This window comes from Paroedura picta, chromosome 2 (assembly GCF_049243985.1).
Source record: "Paroedura picta isolate Pp20150507F chromosome 2, Ppicta_v3.0, whole genome shotgun sequence".
NCBI classification, from domain to species: domain Eukaryota; kingdom Metazoa; phylum Chordata; class Lepidosauria; order Squamata; family Gekkonidae; genus Paroedura; species Paroedura picta.
The window spans coordinates 142,584,163-142,596,353 of NC_135370.1; positions in this window are offsets into that span (position 1 = coordinate 142,584,163).

Consider the following 12,191-nt stretch of genomic DNA (forward strand, 5'->3'; position numbering starts at 1 on the left):
ATATTGGTGCAAATTCATTTTGTCTTCCTTTCTAATATGCTGGCAGCAAGAGGTATTGGTGTCCATGGAAAATAGAAAGGGTGGGGGGGAACTGGTATGAACAGTTGTCCACAGTAAACAGTAGACTGCAATAAACATAGATGATAGCATTCATTGAATGCAGTTTTCTTTGGTAGCAAAATTAACCTCTGCAAGCTTCTCTGGAGATTGTGGGCTAGGATGTCAGAGGACACAGAAGAACTGGGAGGTATGGGAAACTCACTGCAAAATCACATCCATTTGGTAGAAACAAGATTTTTAAAAAGCAAGTAGTCATAGAATCATAGAATCATAGAGTTGGAAGGGGCCATACAGGCCATCTAGTCAAATCCCCTGCTCAACGCAGGATTAGCCCTAGCATCCTAAAGCATCCAAGAAAAGTGTGTATCCAACCTTTGCTTGAAGACTGCCAGGGAGGGGGAGCTCACCACCTCCTTAGGCAGCCTATTCCACTGCTGAACTACTCTGACTGTGAAATTTTTTTTCCTGATATCTAGCCTATATCGTTGTACTTGAAGTTTAAACCCATTACTGCGTGTCCTCTCCTCCGCAGCCAACAGAAACAGCATCCTGCCCTCCTCCACGTGACAACATTTCAAATACTTAAAGAGGGCTATCATGTCCCCTCTCAACCTCCTTTTCTCCAGGCTGAACATTCCCAAGTCCCTCAACCTAACTTCATAGGGCTTGGTCCCTTGGCCCCAGATCATCTTCGTCGCTCTCCTCTGTACCCTTTCAATTTTATCTACGTCCTTCTTGAAGTGAGGCCTCCGGAACTGCACACAGTACTCCAGGTGTGGTCTGACCAGTGCCGTATACAATGGGACTATGACATCTTGTGATTTTGATGCGATGCCTCTGTTGATACAGCCCAAAATGGCATTTGCCTTTTTTACCGCTGCATCACACTGCCTGCTCATGTTTAGTTTACAGTCCACAAGTACCCCAAGGTCTCGTTCACACACAGTGTTACCTAGAAGCGTATCCCCCATCCAGTAGGCATGCTTTTCATTTTTCTGACCCAGATGCAGAACTTTACACTTATCTTTATTAAATTGCATCTTGTTCTCATTTGCCCATTTTTCCATTGTGTTCAGATCTCGTTGAACTCTGTCTCTATCTTCCGGAGCTAATCCTGCGTTGATCAGGGGGTTGGACTAGATGGCCTGTATGGCCCCTTCCAACTCTATGATTCTATGATTCTATGGAGTATTTGCCAGTCCTCCCAATTTGGTGTCATCTGCAAACTTGATGAGTAGTCCCTCCACCCCCTCATCTAGATCATTAATAAATATGTTAAAAAGTACCGGGCCGAGCACCAAGCCCTGAGGTACCCCGCTACTCACCTCTCTCCAGTCTGATGAAACACCATTGACAACAACTCTTTGAGTGCAGTTCTCTAACCAATTCCCTAACCACCTAAGTATCTGAAAATCCAGATTGCAGTCCTTCAACTTATCCATCAGAACATCATGGGGAACCTTGTCAAAAGCTTTACTAAAATCCAAGTAAATGACATCAACCGAATTTCCCCGATCCAGCAAACCTGTTACTTGGTCAAAAAAGGAAACTAGGTTGGTCTGGCAGGACCTGCTGGAGACAAATCCATGCTGACTTCCTTGGACCACCAAATTGTCCACCAGATGTTTGCAGATCGCTCCCTTTAATATCTGCTCCATTATCTTCCCCACAAGAGAGATCAGACTCACTGGTCTGTAGTTTCCCGGGTCTTCCTTCCTCCCTTTTTTGAAGATCGGAATAACGTTTGCTCTCTTCCAGTCCTCCGGGACATCTCCAGTCCTTAAAGAGGTTCCGAAGATGATGGACAAGGGCTGTGCAAGTTCTGTGGAAAGTCCTTTGAGTACTCTCGGGTGCATTTCATCCGGACCAGGGGATTTGAACTCTTCCAGTGCAGCTAAATGCCTCTCGACAACCTCTCTATCCATGTTAACCTGCCACCCAGACACTGTCCTTTGGCTATGGCCATCTCTAGATGTGCCTAAACACTTTGACCTGTGGGAAAAAACAGATGTAAAATAGGCACTAAGCCTTTCTGCTTTCTCTGCATCTTCCGTTAGAGTTTGTCCATCCGCACCCAACAGTGGGCCTATTGCAGTGGGCCTATTGTCTCAGTGAGAAAGGCAGACTATGAAGTAAATTAAAAGTATTTAATTAGACTTGTACCAGAGGCATTCCTAATTAATGTTGTCTCAGTGACTAGATACTATTTTATTTACCACAATTTTTAAGTCTCTAAGCATGAATCTGTCACTTCTCCATTAACCTACTCATAATAAGGTTGAGAGAAAATTAGGCTAAAATCCTAAGAACACTTCCGTGAAAATGAGTTCCGTTGAATAAAATGGGACATACTTCTAAGTCTACTCGCTTAGGATTGCAGGGTAAATGGCTGAACCGGGGGGGGGGGGGCAGAGAAAAAGACTTGAATCCAGGACTCTCTAGTCCAAATCCGTAGCTCTAATCACAACACTGCGCTGACTCAGCATACCAGCTATATCATATGCACAGAGAAAAGACTGAAAATACACAGGCCTACAACTGATCCATATGATAATTGTCACGTCTACATAAGTACTCATGTTGCAGCTGAGAACCCAATTCCCTCTATTATGCAGCCATCATTAAAGAGACTATTGGTTGGAGGTCAGGAAGCAGCCAGACACTTTTACTGTGCCTGAGCCCTGCTCAGCTAAGAATCTCTCTGAAGGAAAGGGTTACACCTGTTACAAAAAAATGTCCAGCCTCCTGCATAAAAGCATATTGTTTAGGAATGGGCAGCTGTTCATACTTTGGGTATAAATAGCATCACCTGGTAAATAAGGTCCTATTCCATGTGGTCTCTTGCCTGGTCTCCCTGGTTTCCCAGTTCTGATCACTTCAGCAGAGTGATCACCCTCCTCCTTTTGCAGCTGGGCTTGGGACCGTCCTTGGCAGAGTTAGACATGGAGACATGAATAGACATGAATAGAAATGGAGTTCATTATGGCCATAGCAACTACCAGACAGATCTAATGTTTGCAGATGATAGTGCCATATTTGCCATTACAGATGAAGAGCCTACTAACATCCTCTATGACATTGCCTGCATCGCCCAATCTTATGGCTTAAAAATAAATGTGGACAAAAGTCATAACCACAAATGGATCACCAACAAATGTACATCTCAATGGAGCCAAATTGAGAAATTCAAAGAATTTAAATACTTAGGCTCATTGGTGCAAGAAAAAGAAAGTGTCATCTACCACTGAAGCCCACAATAGGATTAGCCAAGCAACATCAGCATTTGCCATACTGAAATGGTGCCTCTGGAAGAAGACAAACATCTATCTCAAGACCAAAGTTCATCTCTTCCAGACACTAATCATGCTAATCCTCCTACGTGACATAAACAAATTCGAGAACTTCCAAATGTGATGCTTGTGGCAGATTCTGGGTGTCTCTCTATGACCGATTATTCATGGGACAGGTAGTCCAGGGTGGTGGCAGTGGGGCTAATCCCCAATTATGCATGATACTGCTGCCATCTGGGCCAGCCCTGTGCATAATGGAAGGGACACCAAATGCCCCTGTCAGCTTCATAGAGCCACGGAGCTGGATGGGGCATTCTCCCACCTCCATGCTGGTGGAAGAGTGGCATGCTGCTCTCCCCCCCTGCCACTACCACTGCACAGCATGCTGGGCTCTCCAACTCCAGCATTGTGCACACACGCACACAACGTCGGGGCAAACTACATGTGACATTCTCAGGATGCAGTAGGGCATGCTACCCCACCACAAAGACCCAGCAGCATCCCAGCACAGCCACTGCCATGCATAATTGGTCCATGTGATCATAATTGAAATGAGACAATTCAGACAAAATGTGACAACCAGCTGCAAATTAAAAAACAAATCCAAAAGTACAGACTGCAATGATTTGACGATCTCTACAGAATGAACACCAGCAGATTGTCTCATAAACTCCTCTGGTGAGAACGATGAACTGAATGGAAGATCCAACAACTGGCACCAAAGAAAGCATAGCTTAAACAAATCAAGGAAGACCTTAGAAACCAGCGATTGACTATCCACATGGCCAAAATTACTGCCTCCCCACAGTGGTGTGGTGCTGGCTGTGCCGGGAGAGATTGGCCGCTTCAGGCACCAAAGCACCCAACTCTAGTTGCAACTTGATGGCACTTTCCATTGCTATACATCACTTCTCAACTTTCAAGAACTTCTTCTGAACTCTCAGTCTTCTGCAATTGGTTTTTACAGTGAAATCAATTATTGGCATTGGCTTTCAAGGAACTGTTAATCTGGAAGGTGGCTTTTTTTTTCCTGGAATAAACTCTTAAATAGCCACATTAGGAATCTATAAGTGCATTCTTTCGACCTTGTTAAGAATCAACACTAGCCTACTTCCTTTATGGATGACAGCATTCTTGAATTTATTCAACTCCTGGCTTGAACTAATTCATATGCCAAAAGAGAGACTCCCAAGACTATCTGCATGTGAGCAAATTCAACTAAATTCTACCAAATCACTCACTTGGCACTTAAAAATGGCTCATTTGATCCAATTACATGGCTCTTCTATGCATTATTTTGTAGAGTTTGTAGAGTTCCAGTTGTCAACTGCCAAATTAGAATTTAAACGATGCCTTAGGGATATTATGCAAACAGATCTGTACTAGCTGGTGCTAAAACAGCACTCTGGTATGCAATGATTAATAGCCATTGTGGTTTGGAAAATCATGTTAATTCTGTCTAAGTTTAACTTCAGGAAATTTTGTGGATAATTCAACAAGAGCCATCATCTACTATATACAGATGTAACAGGAAGATACCTTTTATTATTGGATATGTGAGATTGTTGTTGTTGTTATGTGCGAAGTCGTGTCCGACCAATCGCGACCCCATGGACAATGATCCTCCAGGCCTTCCTGTCCTCTACCATTCCCCGGAGTCCATTTAAGTTTGCACCTACTGCAAACCATCCATCCACCTCATTCTCTGTCGTCCCCTTCTTCTTTTGCCCTCGATCTCTCCCAGCATTAGGCTCTTCTCCAGGGAGTCCTTCCTTCTCATGAGGTGGCCAAAATATTTGAGTTTCATCTTCAGGATCTGGCCTTCTAAAGAGCAGTCAGGGCTAATCTCCTCGAGGACTGACCGGTTTGTTCGCCTTGCAGTCCAAGGGACTCGCAAGAGTCTTCTCCAGCACCAGAGTTCAAAAGCCTCAATTCTTTGACGCTCGGCCTTCCTTATGGTCCAACTTTCGCAGCCATACATTGCAACTGGGAAGACCATAGCCTTGACTAAACGCACTTTTGTTGGCAGGGTGATATCTCTGCTTTTTAGGATGCTGTCTAAATTTGCCATAGCTTTCCTCCCCAGGAGCAAGCGTCTTTTAATTTCTTTGCTGCAGTCCCCATCTGCAGTGATCTTGGAGCCCAGGAAAATAAAATCTGTCACTATCTCCATTTCTTCCCCTTCTATTTGCCATGAATTGAGAGGGCCGGATGCCATGATCTTTGTTTTCTTGATGTTGAGTTTCAAGCCAACTTTTGCACTCTCCTCCTTCACCCGCATCAACAGGCTCTTTAGTTCCTCTTCACTTTCTGCCATTAGAGTGGTATCATCTGCATATCTGAGGTTGTTGATATTTCTCCCTGCAATCTTGATCCCAATTTGTGACTCCTCTAATCCCGCATTTCTCATGATGTGCTCTGCATACAAGTTAAATAGGCAAGGCGACAGTATACAGCCTTGCCGAACTCCTTTCTCAATTTTGAACCAGTCAGTGATTCCATGTTCAGTTCTCACTGTTGCTTCTTGACCTGCATATAAATTTCTCAAGAGACAAATAAGATGCTCTGGTATTCCCATCTCTTTAAGAACTTGCCACAATTTGTTGTGCTCCACACGATCAAAGGCTTTAGCATAGTCAATGAAGCAGAAGTAGACGTTCTTCTGGTACTCCCTAGCTTTCTCCATGATCCAGCGTATGTTGGCAATTTGATCTCTAGTTCCTCTGCCTCTTCGAAATCCTGCCTGTACTTCTGGAAGTTCTCGGTCCACATATTGCTGGAGCCTAGCTTGTAGGATTTTGAGCATAACTTTGCTAGCATGAGAAATTAGTGCAATGGTGCGGTAGTTTGAACATTCTTTGACATTGCCCTTCTTTGGGATTGGAATGTAAACTGACCTTTTCCAATCCTGTGGCCATTGTTGAGTTTTCCAAATTTGCTGGCATATTGAGTGTAGCACTTTTACTGCATCGTCCTTTAAGATTTTGAATAGTTCAACTGGAATGCTGTCACTACCACTAGCTTTATTGTTGCTCAGACTTCCTAAGGCCCATTTGACTTCACATTCCAGGATGTCTGGCTCCAGGTCAGTAACTACCCCACTGTGGTCATCAGGGATGTTAAGCTCGCTCTTGTATAGTTCTTCTGTATAATTTTGCCACCTTTGTTTGATCTCTTCTGCTTCTGTGAGGTCCCTACCATTTTGGTCCCTTATCATACCCATCTTTGCATGAAACGTTCTCTTCATATCTCCAATTTTCTTGAAAAGATCTCTGGTCCTCCCCATTCTATTGTTTTCTTCTATTTGCTTGCACTGTTCATTTAAGAAGGCATTCTTATCTCTTCTAGCTTTTCTCTGGAATTCTGCATTCAATTGGGTGTATCTTTCTCTTTATGTGAGATAGAGGCATCTAAATATATGCTACAGTATATACTGAACCTCCTGGTACAAACACATTGTGCACGTTCTGGCATTTTGCAGATGAAAGCAGGAATCATCTTACATCCCATTTCCGTAATCAAAGATCAATATTTGATCTGTCATTCTCTCCCTAGTATTCCACATTGGTACTGCCTCTACCTGCTGTATTTGTACTCTGTGCATTTAAAAGCAAAGCAAATGTCTGTTATTTTGTTTAAAGAAAAATATAACTGGAGATTCCAGTTGGTACAAAATGCAGCTGCTAGGGTCTTCACAGGAACACCATGGAGGACCCACATCCAGCCTATGCTGAAGCAGCTGCACTGGTTGCCAGTTGCTGTCTGGATCTGGTTCAAGATTTTGGTTTTAACCTTTAAGGCCTTACGTAGGTTGAGACCCACATACCTGAGGGATCTCCTATTAGCCTATGCCCCCTACAGGGCCTTACGCTCTGAGAGTGAGAATTTATTGGTCATTACCCGCCCCAAACAAGCATGCCCGGCCTCAACCAGGGCCATGGCTTTTTCAGTCCTGGCCCTGACCTGGTGGAATGAGCTCCCGGATGAGCTGTGGGCCCTGTGGGACCTTCCAGCATTCTACAGGGCCTGCAAAATGGAGCTCTTCCACCAGATCTACGGTTGAGGCTAGGGCAGTGGGGGAAGATTGATGCCCCCCCCTGGTGTTAAGGGGCAACTCGATTACTTTCTGGCCTCCTCCCTCAAGAGGTAGGGGTAGTGGTTGGGGGTAGAGGGGGGTTTTCCACCATGTTGTTGGGTTGTTGGTCCACTGTATTTGTATTTTTTGTCCATTTTAATAGGGTTTTAATGAGGGTTTTAACTGGACATCTGTAACCCACGACGAGCCTACTTGGGAGTGGTGGGTAATAATAATAATAATAATAATAATAATAATAATAATAATGATGATGATGATGATGATGATGATGATGATGATGATGATGATGATGATGATGATGATGATGATGATATTTTGAGCTGCTGATAATATTTGGTCTCGGCAACTGCCGAGTATTTTTATACTTGTATGCCACCCTTCCCTGAGTTTACACAATATAATCATAACACATAACACATATACATAAATCTAAACGTTAAAATGTATGCTTATAAATAAATAGTTTATCAGTATATAACCAATAAATAGTATTAATCTGCTTGATCCATAAGGGGGGATGTTAAAGTGCAACTTCAATGCAGTTTTTCTTGCAGAATTGGGAAGGAAGGCCAGCAGTATTTTAGTATTAGTTTTTTGGGCCTCAACCGTAGGTCTGGTGGAACAGCTCTCTTTTGCAAGCTCCACATAATGCCCTAAGGTCCTGATCTCACCTGGGCCTAGTCTGCACACAATAGATAATGCACTTTCAATGCATTTTAGAAGTAGATTTTCCTGTTCTGCACAGGAAAACCCAGCTGCCAAAGCACATTGAAAATGCATTATCCTATGTGTGCAGACTAGGCCCTGGTAGAGCATTCCACCAGAATGGTTGTGTGAGCTCTGTGTTCATGTGTGAAACTTTACGGGACAAGGTGAAAGCCAGAACAGCCCAGAACAGGTCAGAGCACCACAAAAAATAGTGGGATGCATTACAAATATTTCAGAACAATATTTTAGAAGTGATAAGGCAGAAATGTCACACCTTTATTAACCCTTACTAGGCCAAAAAACCTCATGAACACCCTGGAACAGTTCAGAACAGGCTTTAAACAAACAAGAGTACCACAAAAAAAGTGAGATGCATTACAGACACTTGTGAACAATATTTTTAAAATGAAAAAGCAGATTTCTCACACTTTTATTACCCCATTCCCAACCAAAATGCCCCTGGAATAGGCCAGAAAAAGATGCTGAAGAATATAAACTTCACAACTGTAAAATTGCATACAACCCCAGTTCATGTCCTGAGATGGTGTACTTTTAAGAGATACGACATAAGCAGTGAGTTTGCTGTTCACTCTCTCTTAATTCAGCATCCCTACAAGTAATGTGTTTGGCTGGTAACAGATCCAGATGTTGGATGAAAAGGCTTAGGATAACAACTGCTTTTATGGCAAGTGCTAACATGTATGTGGAGCAATTTGAGGGATTATCATGCTGAATGTGGTGTTATTGCATGCTAAGGCAAAACCCTCTCGTGATCCAATAACTGAGAGCCTTCGGGGGGAGGCGGGGTATAAATATAAATATAATAATAATAATAAAAAAAAGAAAGGAGAATATTGAAACATTACTCTAGACTTTGAGCTGAGATGACCTAGGATGCATTTCTCCCTGCCCCTTCCCATTTCTGATCCTTACAATGGCCCATCTGTACCAGTAATGGATATTTCAGCACAGCACCAGCATATATTCAGATACACTGGTAGGGATGGAAAGTACCATCAATTTGCACCTGATTTATGGTGATCCCTCATGGGTATTTTCATGGCAAGAGATGCTCAGAGGTGATTTGCCATTGCCTGCATCTTTGTAGCAATCCTGCACTTCCTGGGGGGTCCCCCATCCAAGTACTAATTTGGGCCAAACCTGCTTAGCTTCTGAGATTTGATGAGAGCAAACTAGTCTGAGTCTGATACACTGGGTGTCTCCAAATTATGCCAATATATCTAAGAATGCCAGCTTCAGGTTTGATGGCCATTTTAAGCAGTTTAAAGACAGCCCTTGGGATTGCGTTGTAAATAACTAGAGATGCTACAAATTTTGCAGTGAACCAGTTCAATATTTGGCCTTATTTTGTTCAACTATCAAGTCATAACATCTGAATGACTTAGACAATTGACAAACAGGTTTGAATTGGGATTTTGAAAAACTGAATGTATGTGAAAACATGGCTGGTCACAATAAATGCCATTAGTGACATTAAAAAAAACGTATATAAACACCAAATGCAGCATTAAATGCAGCATTTGTTTCATTGGTTGATATGATTTAACTGTCTAATTAACTTTCTGTTTAAAAACCAAGCAAAGCAGTGGTGAAGCAAGGAGAAGAGGAAGCAGAACTTAATTGGATATGAGAGAACTCACATGTGCAAAAAGCTGATTTCCCTTTACTGTAGTGTTAAGAAGGAATCATTGGAGCAACCTGCTGAAAAGCAATGAATAGGTCAATGAACAGATGAACATTTCATCAAGAATTAGCTCCCTGTTTGCAACTGGAAAACAGGACATGAGCTGAATCAGGAGGTGTTTGAGCAACCCTATAAATAACAAAATCTGTTTTGTGTTTGCAACAATTATAGATCTGAAGGCCATTTTTTATACAGAGAAATTTATCTCAGATAAATTAGTTCACAGATGCTCAGTTTTTGACTTTTATTTAAAAGGGGGGAGTTTTTATGGATGGTTTCCTTTTTGAAAGCATACCTGCAATGCAAGGTATCATGCAATAATATATATTGGTCCTATGGTGGGTACTGGTGGGTCAACTAGTCTTCACAAGGCTGATGTGAGGATAAGCTGAGGGAGAAAGAACCATGTACACCATTCTGAGCACCTTATTACTTCTTAATACATAGTGCAAAACTACACATTAGTGCAGTGTTTATTTAGCTTTTCTGAAAGTGAAATGCTTAGTAAAGACATTCTTAGAGGACAACACATCTGAATACTTTTTAATGTGGATGTTATTTCATTAATGGGATTAATAATTTTATGAGGATCATATTATGTTTTTATAATGCTGTTACATACCCTGAGCTATATGGAAGGGCAAGTTAGAATTTTAAAAGTATTATATTTATATTACTTTTAAAATTCTAACTTGCCCTTCCATATAGCAGAGACATCACCCTACCAACAAAAGTGCATTTAGTCAAGGCTATGGTATTCCCAGTTGCAATGTATGGCTGCGAAAGTTGGACCATAAGGAAGGCCGAGCGTCAAAGAATTGAGGCTTTTGAACTCTGGTGCTGGAGAAGACTCTTGCGAGTCCCTTGGACTGCAAGGCGAACAAACCGGTCAGTCCTCGAGGAGATTAGCCCTGACTGCTCTTTAGAAGGCCAGATCCTGAAGATGAAACTCAAATACTTTGGCCACCTCATGAGAAGGAAGGACTCCCTGGAGAAGAGCCTAATGCTGGGAGTGATCGAGGGCAAAAGAAGAAGGGGACGACAGAGAATGAGGTGGATGGATGGAGTCACTGAAGCAGTAGGTGCAAACTTAAAAGGACTCCAGGGAATGGTAGAGGACAGGAAGGCCTGGAGGATCATTGTCCATGGGGTCGCGATGGGTCGGACACGACTTCGCACATAACAACAACAACAATATTTATATTATTAATATTTATGGTGATATGATGTTAATATTCAATATAGTAAAAGTTCTCCAAATAACCTTAATAGAAAAATACTCTTTATAAAGAATTGCCCTGTCTTCAACAGTTACCATTGGCTATGTTAGAGGATGGGTAGATCACCTTGCCAGTTGAAACTGTATTTGTGAGAGTAAAGAAACTGAGACCTGAGTTATTATTTGGGGGGGGGGTTGTTGTTGTGTATCACTAAATAAGTTGATAAAAGGGAAAGTCTATTGCTAATGCATGAACAACTGTCATGCACTGCATATAGCACTGGATTAAAATGTAGGAAAGCCAAATTCAAATCCCTACTCATCTCTGAAGTTTGGCGGGTCACCTTGATCCAGTCACCTTGTCTCAGCCTACTGTAATTCACAAGGCTGTTGTGAGGGTAAACTGAGGGAGAAAGAACCATGTGCACCATTCTGAGGGGCTTTTCGCACGCCTTCAAAATCGCACAATGGTTGCCAATTGAAAACGCTACTGATTTGCCATTATGCACAACGTCGTTGACAATCTGCCACACACCTGAAACCGATCCGCAAAAAGCGCTTCCTTGTAGCGCTTTCAGGGAAATCCCCAAAAGTGGATTCACCCTCTGGAAAGCGCTACACTCCTGCAACCAATCTGCAACACTAGCGGGAAAGTTCTGTGCGTTACCATTGTTGTGGTTTCTACAAAGTCCCTCCCCCTGGCTCTCTCCTCTGATCTTCCGGCGAAGCGATCGCCATTTTTTTCTCTCCGAGCGAGCGAAGTTCAACCCACCAGCAAGCCTTTTTAGAGGCTTCCCCGGCTTCAGTCCCTCCCCAGAGCTGTTTAGTCACTAAGCACAAACAACAGAGAAGCCCGTTTGCTGATGTATTTTCCCTTTATTTTTTACACTGTTTTCGGCCGAAAATCGGGCCCGTGAGGGGGGGGATTTTTTTTTCACTTGGGGGGAGCGTGGCAACGATAAAACGACAGCTCAAACACACCTGCCAGCTGATGGGTCTCTCCGTTGCAACGAATCAACACATATTCGTTGCAATGGGTGTGTGTTTTTTTTTTAAAAGAAACCTTTCTTAAAGGGAAAGGGGCTGTTTGGGAGCATGCTAACGGCTGCCCAT